The 13,696-nt window shown below is 37.8% G+C and overlaps 1 non-coding gene across 1 annotated transcript; it reads left to right on the forward strand.

The window, feature by feature from the left end:
• Positions 1–901: 901 nt before the first annotated feature.
• LOC137020891 (U6atac minor spliceosomal RNA) lies at positions 902–1,012 on the forward strand. Its single transcript, XR_010895262.1, has one exon. It is a non-coding gene; the product is annotated as a U6atac minor spliceosomal RNA (small nuclear RNA).
• Positions 1,013–13,696: the final 12,684 nt, after the last annotated feature.

The raw sequence follows: 13,696 nt of genomic DNA on the forward strand, positions 1-13,696 counted from the left end.
CGCTCCTTTTTTAGCAATCAAGCTTGCCATGATCAACTTGCAGGCTATCCAAGCTAACGAGACTCTAAATGGTGTTCTGTGCTTGTCTGTCCAGCCAACGACAAAACAGTTAGCATGCTTTGCTCAAACTTTTGCCATGCCATTAGAACTGGTACACCGTTTTCTCTTGTGAAAACAAAATGACAGTGCCGTGGGTGGAAACTTGCAGATTAAATGATGGTAATATTATAACAAGATCCCCTTCCTATGTCCCAAGAGTGAAATCTGAGTGGCTTGTTTTTTCACATGCTTGCAGAGAAAGGTTTGCCAAAACAAAGTTACTGGGTTGTACTTTTTTAACATTTTCTGGGTTGGTAAATGCACCGGGGGACCTGATAACACTTAAACACGAAAAAAGTCCGATTTTGATGATATGTCCCCTTTAATAACCTGAGAATAGACTTTCAAATTGAATAGCTATATATTAAGTTGATACTCAAACATCATCTTAATCTAAAGATTTATTGTTTTTTTATCAAGGAAAGTTAAAATAATAGTTTCAGCAAGGTCAGCCTTTTCAAAGACCAGACAAAGTGCTAAAAGCACAAGTGCAAAAACCTGTTCGTGTTGTGTTGCACTTTACGCGAGTTCACTGATGGCAAGGCAGCTTGTGACGGATAACAAGACAGCTCAGACACAGGGGACTGGACTGGGATCAGTTTGGACAGATCATCAGAAGTGAGATGTGTAGGGAGACGGGTGACAGTCTCAAAGCCTGGGGTTACTGGATTGAGCGACAGGATTGTGTCACCTCCCCCAACACATAACAAACTCTCGCCTTCTAATTGGCATGAGGTGTCAGAGATGTTGACCATCACCATTATCATTTTCATTTCGAATCAGATGCTCCATCAATGCCCTGGCGTTGAAAGGAGAGAAGGTTAGCACTCCACTTGACAAGGATGGAAGAGGTTCTAGTGACCTTCTTCAACACACACACGGTTAAAGCATTGCCTACTGTCTTACCATGTTTGGGGTGGTTGTGTAGTGGTTAAGGCTCAGGGCTGGAGGTTTCCATTTGTGGTACCATTGTGGTGGATCATATTGGCCCATATTGGATATTTAATTGTGCACACTCATCCTCCCATTTGAAATACATTTGAAATAGTTTTGCTGTCATCTGTAGCTGACTTAAAGGGTACATAACACACAGTTTCGCCCAGTCTCATGTTAATCTTGAGTACCTATTGAGAAATATAGCATCCTTCATATCTCTGAAGACTCTTTAGTTTTATCAGATTTATAAAAGACACATACGCTGTACCAAGTCTTTCCGAAAACAGCCAAGCTCCTATGCTTGAGCACAAATCTCTCAGCTCCATTGTTCCCTTAACGCTGGGTTCTTTGGGAAGAAAGGTTATTTTTCCCTCACAACCAAAAAACACACTTCTTTGGTGACATTGTTGATTTCGTGGTCTAAAGTGATTAATCTTTCTCGAGAAAGTGCTGTGCAGTGCTGCCTACGACTTCCCTAACCCAAACAAAGTATTAAATTTGGCGTGCTCTTGCTCTGGTTAATGTGTGTGCGCGCACAAGAAAATGCCTATACAAGAAATTCCACCCTTTATTATGTAATACAGGGCCATACTTGAAAAAAACTTTCCAAAACTTGTATGAACTCTGAAGGAGTGTATTTGGCACAGAAATATTCCGTCATACGTCCAACTCATTTTTTGAAACCATGGGAATCCAACTGTTTAACAGTGTAAATAAGTCAGAATGCATAAAATGGCATTAGACCCCCCTTTCCCCTTAAAGTTAATGTATAGTGGCACTAATAATTTAATAGTCAAGTCAAGTCACCTTTATTTATATAGCGCTTTTTACAATGCAGATTGTCAAAGCAGCTTTACAGTGAAATGTAATCTTTAGTAAATATAATATGTAATCTTTAGTAAATCAGAAGATTAATATCCATTTTGTACTGTACATTATAATATTGTGATGCCTAAATTCAGTTGTACCATTTAAAACCGTGAATCTCAGCCTTTTTGAGTTAAAGGCACCCTGTTGTCAAATGCTGCGTTCACGTCACCTCGTATTTATCGGAATCTTGAAATGACATCATGTGACGTTATATTCGGAGCTGTTCACGTCCTTTTGGTCCTTGAACTGGGAATTATGCATTTCCACGGCTGCACTATCAACGCCTAAATTAATCTACAGTGGTCAGGTGGTACAGCGCGGCCAATTGGTACATCTGGGAGCTTTCAGAAAACTCCCAGCTTACAAGCTGTAATTACGAGCTCTACGAGGACGTGAACGCTTTTTTACAAGCTAGAATCTCATAACTACAGGAATTACGAGGCCGTGTGAACGCACCTAAATACAATATTTGAAGGCCAGCCTCCATATACTGTATGCCATATATGGAGATATTCCGGTATTTCTCGTGTGTTTGACAAAGCTGCTAGTTTTTGAGCTTTTTTAATTAACCACAATTCAATATGTGATTCTAAAATTTATTTTATGTATTCCACAACTGTATGTTTTTAAATAGAAACAGTAGTTATTTAGGTAAAATACGAATATGATTTCAGTTAACATCTTGATTTTTTGTTTTTCTTTTTAATCTATATTAGAATTAGATTATTTTAATATAGTAATCATTTATTAATTTAAATACTTTAAATTGAAGTCATCCTGCAGCCCCCTTGGACGTTTACTGAGGTCCCCTCGTTGAGAACCACTAAATAAAAATGATTGACTTTAATGTTTTGTTTTTAATTTATATAGAAAAAGTAGAATTTACAATCTTAATATTAGCCCCAATGTGAAAATGACAACTATATTTATAAATTAAAAAAGAAAATCTAATTTTGGCCGATAACCAATATGATGATAATAATAAACAGCATTGAACAAAAAATAAAATAAAAACATAAAAAAAAATAATTATAGTCAACAGTGATTAAAAAATATGCAGCTATAAGGATTGAAGATATAAAGACATTATAAACATTATAATAATTTTCATGTAAAAAAAAAAAAAGAGAGAGAGAGAGAGTCCGCTATGATGTCTATGAACTTGAATCAGTGAATAGTTTATAACCGGTTCATCACTGAACTGTATGAATGAAAAGGTTCAAAACAAATCAGACTTCAACATCTCATCTGATCTGATGATCTTTATTTGAGTGTGCTTGATTATTGATTAAAGCTACATACTGTGTGACAAAATTTGTTTTGTGGCACAACAATATGTCTTGTAACAAATACCCTTTGAATAGAATAGCTGCACTAATTTGAAAACAAATGAATTGTCACGCTACTGCAAAATAGTTTGCAGCATCACTGCTTTTATTGTGAAACATGAGAGTTGTGGAAATATTCTCTTTTTTCAAATTATTATGCATGCCTTTTAAGCAGTTTTAGTAAAAAAATGAAGCTCAGGGACTACTAAGAGCACTGATAACACAAGGCTTGACACGAGTCATAACAGATGAATTTTTACTACAGTTACTGTGGGGTCTTCTTTGACCTCTATTTGTTTGCCGCAGTACCCTGAAACCCCTTGGTTGCCTCCTGTGGAAAATAACCCAGTGAAAATGAACAGAGTGAAGTACCGCATTGAATACGCTATGTGATTTAAAATACCCAGTGGCTGCCTCTGGAAACAGTCATTTGTGAGTGGTTGCATTACAGACACGACAAATTAATACGATTTAAAAGCTTTTTAGAGCTTTAGTATTGGTTTATTAGCCTTAACTGCTCTTCACCGCTGCCGTGAATATGCTATACAGGAGGTACTTGATGCAGCAAATAACAGCTCTCATTTTAAGGTCATTGGTCCTGATGGATGTTGCAGGAAAGCGGAGATTTTTTTGTTTGTTTGTTTTTGCTGGTCGGTTTCATCTAGCAAAAACATTTGAAAATGTGTGTGCCACTAAGCAAAAAAGTCACTTTCCTTTCCTTTATCATTTTAATGGCTTTATAATGGCCAAATTCAGCACTCGACGGTCGGGATTATTCAAATTCCTGGCTGAATGTCCCTGGGGGTCATTGATGTCCTTGAAACAGTGGCTGTTGAGTCCACTGGTCGAAAGTGAGTGTCTTTGAGAGATCCTCATTTTCATACCACCAAAAGTCAGAAACAATCTAGCTACTTCAGCATGATTGCCCATCCTTATCCGGCAGGTGTGTAATTGACTGTATGTACGGCTCTGGGTTGTTGGTATAGGAGCAGTGTCTGTAGTGCTGCTCAGGCTAATTGGATCTTTAGCCTTCCGGAGACTTGATGACTATCCAAGCAGGACAAGGGGCATTGGTTTAGTATAATCCGGTTGCAGTCATTCATGCCCAGTGATGAGAAGACGAAAAAGTAATATTAATGAAATATTTTTGGATTACAGTGGCTGACTCTTGTGTTGTTAACTTGTTATTGTTAACCAAAAACTATTAAAAATAATTTAATTAATTGTAATATGGTGAAATAAAATAAAATAATAAGTAAAAAAAAAAAAAAAAAATAGATGAAAAACTTAAACAAGCCATAGGGCAGGACTAGTTTTCTAAACAATATTTGAGTTACAATTCTTATCACCTGTTATCTGTGATTTTATGTGGGGTGTGTTTTCTAGACATGGGCATCACAGAAAGTCATCTACTGTGCTTGCGTGGATCACGTGTGACATGTTTTGTAATGAATTACTTATTGTTATAACATTAATTTACTGTTAAAACCCTTTTAAAATAAACTTCACATGAGTTTAGAAGTGGCTGTTTATAAACCCACATAAGTAAGCAGCGAAATCTAGACAACCTGACACTTAAAATGTGCAGTTTTCAAAGTTTCTGTGATTTGGATCTCTTTATTAAATTTATAATTACATTTTTTCGTCGGATACCATCCATATTGAAATGATCGGTGCACAAATGGTAGCTTAGGTATGTCAAAAAACATTTGAAGAAAAAGCGTTTGTATAATACAGTATCGGCAGTCACAGGCATTCGGACAGGATTAGATTTCTAAGAGGACCGTTGAGTTTGCCAAAAAACAGTACATATTTTGCCCTGGAATTTTTTATTTATTTATTTTAATAAAAATGGATTTTCATAGTTTCAGATGAAAAGTCTTACACCAAGATTAAAAAAGTCTCTAGAAGAAGCTATTTCAAAAGTAGTCACAATAAATTAAAGGTGCTAAATAGGATGTTTTGTTTTATACATTTTTGCAATATTACTTGAAACTGTCTTTACTAACTGATAAAAGACTATTTATTAGGTGCACTGAAAGGAATAATATTAATATACATCATCTGTACACGAGGTAGGGCCTTAAAAACATCAGCCAATCATTTACGCGATCATCGCGTAAACGATTGGCCCTCTGGCTTGTCAATCACTGCCGTGACGTTCCTTGTGAGAGACGAGCGCAGCTGCACGATCCAGTAACTTTCCACACTCCACAGGCGCCGCATGCAATGTTTTTGTCAGGAGACAGGAGTAACAACTGCAGATTATGAGTTACCTGCGGTGAGTCCGACATAATGAATCCACTAACACGACACAGCGAATGCCGGTGGTAAACACTCGTGTTCCAATACTCGTGCACGAGTTTTGGGAGGGGTTCCTTTGAAAGCTGTGAAGGAAGGGGGCTGTTCTTACGCATGCGCTCATTTCAAAAACTCAGTAACAGTCTTTGGACTCTCAGCCGACGAAAAAATCCTCTCCATCACCTTTAAGCCATGGTAAAAAATAATTAGTTTTAAACTTTTAATGTTTTGCTCTACCTCTGGGATGTAAAAGTGCTCATAGTTGATAAAATGTGCGCAGTCATGAACTTCACTATTCTCCTTTTATGTATCTCTTCATTCTGAGACCATACCAAGTGCTTTTCACAGCTTTTTTACAACTTAGTAGAATCTCTGTGGATTTGGTAAAATTTAGGGGGCAACAAACTCTTTATTGAGGGTAATTTGCAAAACAAGCTGTTTAAAAACAGTTTCATATCACACAGACAGCATGCCTGTATTAGCATTGGCTTATACCAAGTGAATGTAATAGAATGTGTAAACAACATGTAGAGACATTACAATGATAAAGGAGACATCAGCGTCAATGAGTAATTGATAATTGCAGCCATGCAGCAGTAGAGAACTGTGAGCAGTCGCAGGAAGCAAACAATCATTCTAGGAGACTGAAAATATATTAAAATTGGATCCTAGACACATATGGGAGATGGAAGGAACCATCCAATTTTCATTTTACCTATAGAAATTGCATTTCGTTCACCTCTGACAGTCTGAGCCCAGTTACTACGTGGCATCCCAATGATTTTTCCTGGTTTATGAAAGCTCACAAAGGCAGCCGCAGCTGGTGGAAAGCAGAGATTTTATTTGAGAAATAAAGTAGGCTAGCGCGACAGTTTATGTGCAATGCAAAAACCATAACCGTCTCAAGTTATTATTCTTCAGTGACCTTTGTGCATTGTTGACATGGAAACGCAGATCATGAATGTTTAATGGGAAAAAGAGACTAATGAGAGACCCAGGATGACACTAACTCAAAGCCGCGGGGTTAAAAGGACAAGTGGCATAATCAACCCTGCCAGCAGAACACAAGGAGAGGGCAGAGAGAGGACGTCACACATGAGCAGAGGTGTTAGTGGCACACATTGATGAGTTTACATATTCACACACTAACCCAAACACACATAGACCACATGAAAAATTTACCTACATGCACATTGCTTTGCTGTAGCCAGAGATAAGGCACATCCTGGACTAGAGAGAAGTAAATAGTAAACATTCAGGATGAATGTTTCAATCCTCTCAGGCAGTATTTTCCTCTCTTGGCTTTGAACCTCTAAGTCATGAACTAAATCTCAGAGTTTAACCTTAGCCAGTGTGCAGACGATTTTTGTCATAATATTTGCTGAGCAGAGCTAAGATTGTGGGTAACCTCTCTGTATTATAGTGTGCTTTATATTCCAAGTCTTCTGAAGACATTTGATAGCTTTGTGCAAAGAACAAACTTAAATTTTAGATGTTACTCACCAATCTCCTTTCCTTCCAGTGAGCTGGCCACTGTTGCAATCGGATTGAGTCAGTATGCTGAGCTTGAGAACTGGGTCAGTCCATTTTGCAATATGCATAAAAATCTGATTTTTATGTTATTTGCTGTATATATGTACACTGTATGTACACTGATCGGGCATTACATTATGACCACCTTCCTAATATTGTGTTGGTCTCCCTTTTGCTGCCAAAACAGCCCTGACCCGTCAAGACATGGACTCCACTAGACCCCTGAAGGTGTGCTGTGGTATCTGCACCAAGATGATAGCAGCAGATCCTTTAAGTCCTGTAAGTTGCGAGGTGGGGCCTCCGGGATTGGACTTGTTTGTTCAGCACATTCCACAGATGCTCGATTGGATTGAGGTCTGGGGAATTTGGAGGCCAAGTCAACACCTCAAACTTGTTGTTGTGCTCCTCAAATCATTCTTGAACCATTTTTGCTTTGTGGCAGGGCACATTATCCTGCTGAAAGAGGCCACAGTCACCAGGGAATACTGTTTCCATGAAAGGGTGTGCATGGTCTGCAACAATGCTTAGGTACAGTGCCCTCCACAAATATTAGCACCCTTGGTAAATATGAGCAAAGGCAGCTGTGAAAATAATTTTTATCCTTTTGATCTTTCATTCAAAAAATTCAAACCTTTCATCAAAGTTATACAATTGAAAGTGGGGGGAAACTGACATTATGAAATAAATGTTTTTCTCCAATACATGTTGGTCACAATTATTGTCATCCTTAGAAATTCTTATGAGTAAAATATCTCTGAAGTATATTCCCATTCATATTTACATTTTTTTAGCACACCAGGGTGACTAGGAGCATGAAATTGTCCAGCCATGACTTCGTGTTCCACAGGAGTATAAACATGAGGAAACACAAAGGCTAAATTCCCTTAAAGGTGCCTTAGATTGTTTTTTTTACAAGATGTAATATAAGTCTAAGGTGTCCCCTGAATGTGTCTGTGAAGTTTCAGCTCAAAATACCCCATAGATTTTTTTTAATTATTTTTTTTTAACTGCCTATTTTGGGGCATCATTAACTATGCACTGATTTTTTTCAGCACGGCCCCTTTAAGAGATGCGCCCCCTCTGCCATATGAGCTCTCAACTATATATACATCGCATAAACAAAGTTCACACAGCTAATATAACCCTCAAATGGATCTTTACAAGATGTTCGTCATGCATGCTGTATGCATGCTTCGAATTATGTGAGTAAAGTATTTATTTAAATGGTTACGTTTGATTCTGTGTGAGTTTGAGGCTATACTCTGTGGCTAAAACTAACATTACACACTGTTGGAGAGATTTATAAAGAATGTTGTGTTTATGAATTATACAGACTGCAAGTGTTTAAAAATGAAAATAGCAATGACTCTCGTCTCTGTGAATACAGTAAGAAACGATGGTAACTTTAACCACATTTAACAGTATATTAGCAACATGCTAATGAAACATTTAGAAAGACAATTTACAAATATCACTAAAAAAATCATGATATCATGGATCATGTCAGTTATTATTGCTCCATCTGCCATTTTTCGCTGTTGGTATTGCTGGCTTACCTTGTCTGTGCACAGATCCAGACGTTAATACTGCCTTTCCTTGTCTAATGCGTCGAATGGGCTGGCATTATGCAAATATTGGGGTTATACATATTAATGATCCCGACTGTTACGTAACAGTCGGTGTTACGTTGAGATCCGAGTGTTTTCTGGAAGTCTTTTAAACAAATGAGATTTACATAGGAAGGAGGAAGCAATGGGGTTTGAAACTCACTGTATATCTTTTCCATGTACTGAACTCTTGTTATTCAACTATGCCGAGGTACATTCAAATTCTGATTCTAGGGCACCTTTAATCATTCATCACAATCAGTAAAACCAAAGATTATAGTTCTGATGTGCAAAACATTGTTGAGCTTCACAAAATATAAAGTGGCTGAAAGAAAAATGCTAACACATTGAAAATCCCCATTTCCACCATCAGGGCAATAATTTAAAAGTTCCACTTAACTAAAGATGTTACAAATCTGCCTGGAAGAGGACGTGTGTCTAAATCGTCCTAATGTGAAGTGAGGAGGAAAGTTTGAGTGGCCAAGGACTCTCCAAGAATCACAGCTGGAGAATTGCAGAGATTAGTTGAGTCTTGAGTCTCAGAAAACCTAAAAAGAAAATTACTAAACAGCACCTACGTCCCCACAAGTTGTTAGGGAGGGTTTCAAGAAAAATCCTCCTTGCTCATCCAGAAACAAACTTCATCATATTCAGTTGTCACACTAGATTGGAACTTAAAACGGGACCGGCTTCTATGGTCAGATGAAGATTTAAAAAAGATCTTTTTTTGCCAGCAATCCCACCAGATGGATTTGGTGCATACATGGATATAAAGTACCCCATGACCACGGTTAAATATACTGCTGGATCTTTGCTGGAATGATGTGGGCCTATTTTTCATCATGGATTCTATCAAATACCAATGGATAAAAAAAACAAAACCTGACTTCTGCTAGAAATCTTATAATGGGCTGTGGTTGGATCTTCCATCAGGACAATGATCCAAAACAAACATCAAAACCAACACAAAAATGGGTCACTGAGCACAAAATGAAGCTTCTGCCATGGCCATCCCAGTCCCCTGACCTGAACCGTAAAGAAAAAGAGTGGAGTGAACTGAAGAGAAGAAGCACCAACATGGAGCTGGGAATCTGAAGGATCTGGAGTGATTCTGCATGAAGGAATGGTCTCTGATCTCTTGTCAGGTGTTCTCGAAACTCATCAGGCATTATTGGTGAAGACTCAGAGCTGTTATCTTGGGACGTTGCAATAGAGAAAAACATTTATTTCATAATGTGAGTTTCCCCCCACTTTCAGTTGTTTTACTTAAATGAATGGTTAGAATTTTGTGAATTTTTTGAATGAAAGATCAAAAGGATAAACAATGCAGATTTATTTTCACAGCAACCCTTGCTCATATTTACTAAGGGTGCCAATATTTGTGGAGGGCACTGTAGGTGGTATGTGTCAAAGTAATATCCACATGGATGGCAGGATTTCCCAGCAGAACATTGGCCAAAGCATCACACTGCCTCGGCCGGCTTGCCTTCTTCCCATAGTGCAGTGGCCGGCAACAGGCGCCCGCAGCCAGATTTTTTTGATAGCAGCTGGTTCTGAAACAGATCTTCGTCTCGTGGTGCGGTCTAATATAATCACTGTCTAATCTACACCAGGCACAACTTTTTTTGTGTTGTGTCGCGCCACAACAGCTAAAAGCTGTCTACACTGAACTCAATAAACCAACCATGGCAAAGCACTTGGACTACATCAATATCACTGATTATAATGGGTTCTATTATCTTTTGACGCGTTGCGTCGTGCCGCTTGCGTCTGGTGTAGACACAGTGGTTATTTTCTTTAAAAACAGCGACAACTTCTTTTCCAGATAAGACACACCGGCTTTGCATTCACAAAACTACACTGTAAACGATTTCCGTTGTTTTCACAGTATTATACTGTGTTCTCAACAGTTCCCTACTGTAGAATCTGAGTACAGCATATTACTGTAGACTTTGTAGTTTTCACAGCTTGTTACTGTATTCTTAACAGTTTCCAACTGTATAAGCTGTGTACAGTATGTTACTGTAGATTTTTAATGCATTCTGGGAAAATATTAGCCTACTGTATATGTAAATACAGTAGGCTACTAAATGACTGCAAAAAACAACCACACACCTCCTCACGCATGATAGACTCATCATGAAGATGAAAGCCTACAACGGTAGGTTAACTTTTCTTTTTTTTTCACTTTATATTTAATTCTGATGTTATTTCCAAGATATAAAGCTACGTTTTAGTTAATACATTTCCATAAAAATACATGAGTAAGCATTCATTTTCTGCCATTTTCCTCCTGCAGTGTGGTGAAGATTAAAGTCCGAGGACGGAGTAGCCTACGTGAAATTGGTAGGTGGGTATACTTTAAAACACACGTAATTGCCTTATCTGTTTTATACAAATGTTATTTGCAAAGTATAAACACGTTTGAGTTAATAAATATATGTATGAACATCGGACCGGGTGAGCATTTCCCATTTAAGCACTAACTAGAATTTTCCTCCTGCAGCGGCGCTGGCAGACCGGCTGGACCATCGCGAGACAGGCGGGAAGAGCCGTGAAGACAGGTGAGTTTTAAAACGCATGTAATCGCCATTTTTGTTTTGTACTAATATTGTTTACAAGGTATAAATATGTTTTAGTTTAGAAATATCCGTAAGAACATCGAAGCGGGTGCTCATTTCCCTGTTAAGCCGCACTAAGTAGCTCTTTCCTCCCGCAGCGGCGCTGGCAGAGACCGGTTGAACTAACGTGAGACAGGCGGGAAGAGTCGTTGTGAAGACGAAAAGCATTCGTGAAAATGGTAGGTCAACTTTAAAACGCATGTAATCACTTTTTTGTTTTGTACCAATGTTGTTTGCAACTTCAAGGTATAAATACTTTTGATGCTGCTGGCGCTCATTTCCCAGGGGGGGAGAGTCGTCGCAATAAAGAAGACTATTTTCTTTATGGAATGTGGTTTTAAGATGTAAGATGTATTCACTGGTTATTGTTGTATACTGCTACTAATTAAGTACTTTAACTCTTCAAACTTTATTTTTATATTCCCAACATTTATTTTCCACTGGCACAATGTGTTAATATGATTTTAGTGGTATGAATTTAATTGTATTTTTTTGTTAATTGATGAAATTAATATGCTGGTAAATTTCTGTATTGAAGTTCAGCAATATAAAAGATGAAACCTAAATAAAGTTGATCTGAAGCAATAATCTGTGTTATTGAATATATAACAGTTAACTTAAAATAAATAAAAATTAACTGTGAAAATAACTACAGTAGTTTTAGGCATACTGTAAAATAAAGTACAGCATTATACTTTATTTTACAGTACAGTAAAACTACTGTAGTTATTTTTACGGTAATTTTACTGTGGTATTAAATACAGCAACTACTGGATAATTGTTGCCAGTAAGTTACTGTTAATTTGACAATAAACATTTTACAGTGTAGGTAGGATGAATGCATAGTTGTTTTTCCATTCTTCTTTGAATGCCCTATTGTCGCTGTCAACTTTCCTCTTTTCCTCTTTTATCCATTCCGCATCTCCCACATATGTGTGTTTTAGCAAGACGGTCTGTGTTGTAGGTTGGTGAATGAAGATACTAGCCAGGTTACGTGTCACTACTCTGCTTTTTTAATTTATCCAGAGTAAAACCCGGACACACAAATGTGGCTTTTTGACTGTCCTACTACAGGATGTAACACTGAGTAAAAGGTCACTACCAGTTACAAAAGACACTGTAACAGTCTGTCACAGGCAATTCTAGTTGCATTTTTCATCAATTAATTTCTCAAATTATCCTTTGACTATGTTTTGGAAAATATTTTTTGGCCCGATGCCAAACTTATTTGCTGACCCTTACCATAGTGCATCCTGGTGCCATGTGTTCCCCAGGTAAGCGATGCACATGCACCCGGCCATCCACGTGATGTAAAAGAAAACATGATTCATCAGACCAGGCCACCTTCTTCCATTGCTCCGTGGTCCAGTTCTTATGCTCACGTTCCCACTGTTGGCGCTTTCGGCGGTGGACAGTGGTTAACATGGGCACCCTGACTGATCTGCAGTTATGCAGCCCCATACGCAACAAACTGTGATGCAATTGTTGGATCAGACCACACGGGCCAGCTTTCGCTCCCCACGTGCATCAGTGAGCCTTGGCCGCACATGACCCTGTCGCCGGTTCACCACTGTTCCTTTCTTGGACCACTTTTGATAGATACTGACAACTGCAGACCGGGAACACCCCACAAGAGCTGCAGTTTTAGAGATGCTCTGATCCAGTCATCTAGCCATTACAATTTGGCCCTTGTCAAACTCGATCAAATCCTTACGCTTGCCCATTTTTCCTGCTTCTAACACATCAACTTTGAGGACAAACTGTTCACTTGTTGCCTAATATATCCCACCCACTAACAGGTGCCGTGATGAAGAGATAATCAGTGTTATTCACTTCAGCTGACAGTGCTCATAATGTTATGCCTGATCAGTATATATATATATATATATATATATATATATATATATATATATATATATATATATATATATATATATATATATATATATATATATATATATATATATATATATATATAAACCTGTTTAAATATAAGAGAAAGTCTCTGAATTTTGCTGATATTATGAAGTCTTTATGGTTAATCACACAACAGAGCCCATTCAGTAAGCTATAGATAAGCTTCTCCAAATGATATTAAGCGTAGCCTAATGAAACTTTATAGAGTGCTAGAGGGCTGCTATTAGATAAACACTGAGGTTTCTGCCTCCTATCTTTCTGGAAAAGCTTTCAGTGCATCTGTGCTTTAGGCTTGTTAATATTCATTTTGCATTTTCAGGTTCTTTACAGGAGGTCAGTATGGTGTAGGAATATTTTAGGACTATTAAACTATAAACATGCTCATCTCTGAGAAATCCTCTGACACTATCTACATTTCAAAAAGTTCAAAGCATTTGTGTTTGTATACTTTATAACAGTGGTGAAATTTTGCCACACTTTTCAA

This window comes from Chanodichthys erythropterus, chromosome 5 (genome assembly GCF_024489055.1).
Source record: "Chanodichthys erythropterus isolate Z2021 chromosome 5, ASM2448905v1, whole genome shotgun sequence".
In the NCBI taxonomy this organism is placed as follows: domain Eukaryota; kingdom Metazoa; phylum Chordata; class Actinopteri; order Cypriniformes; family Xenocyprididae; genus Chanodichthys; species Chanodichthys erythropterus.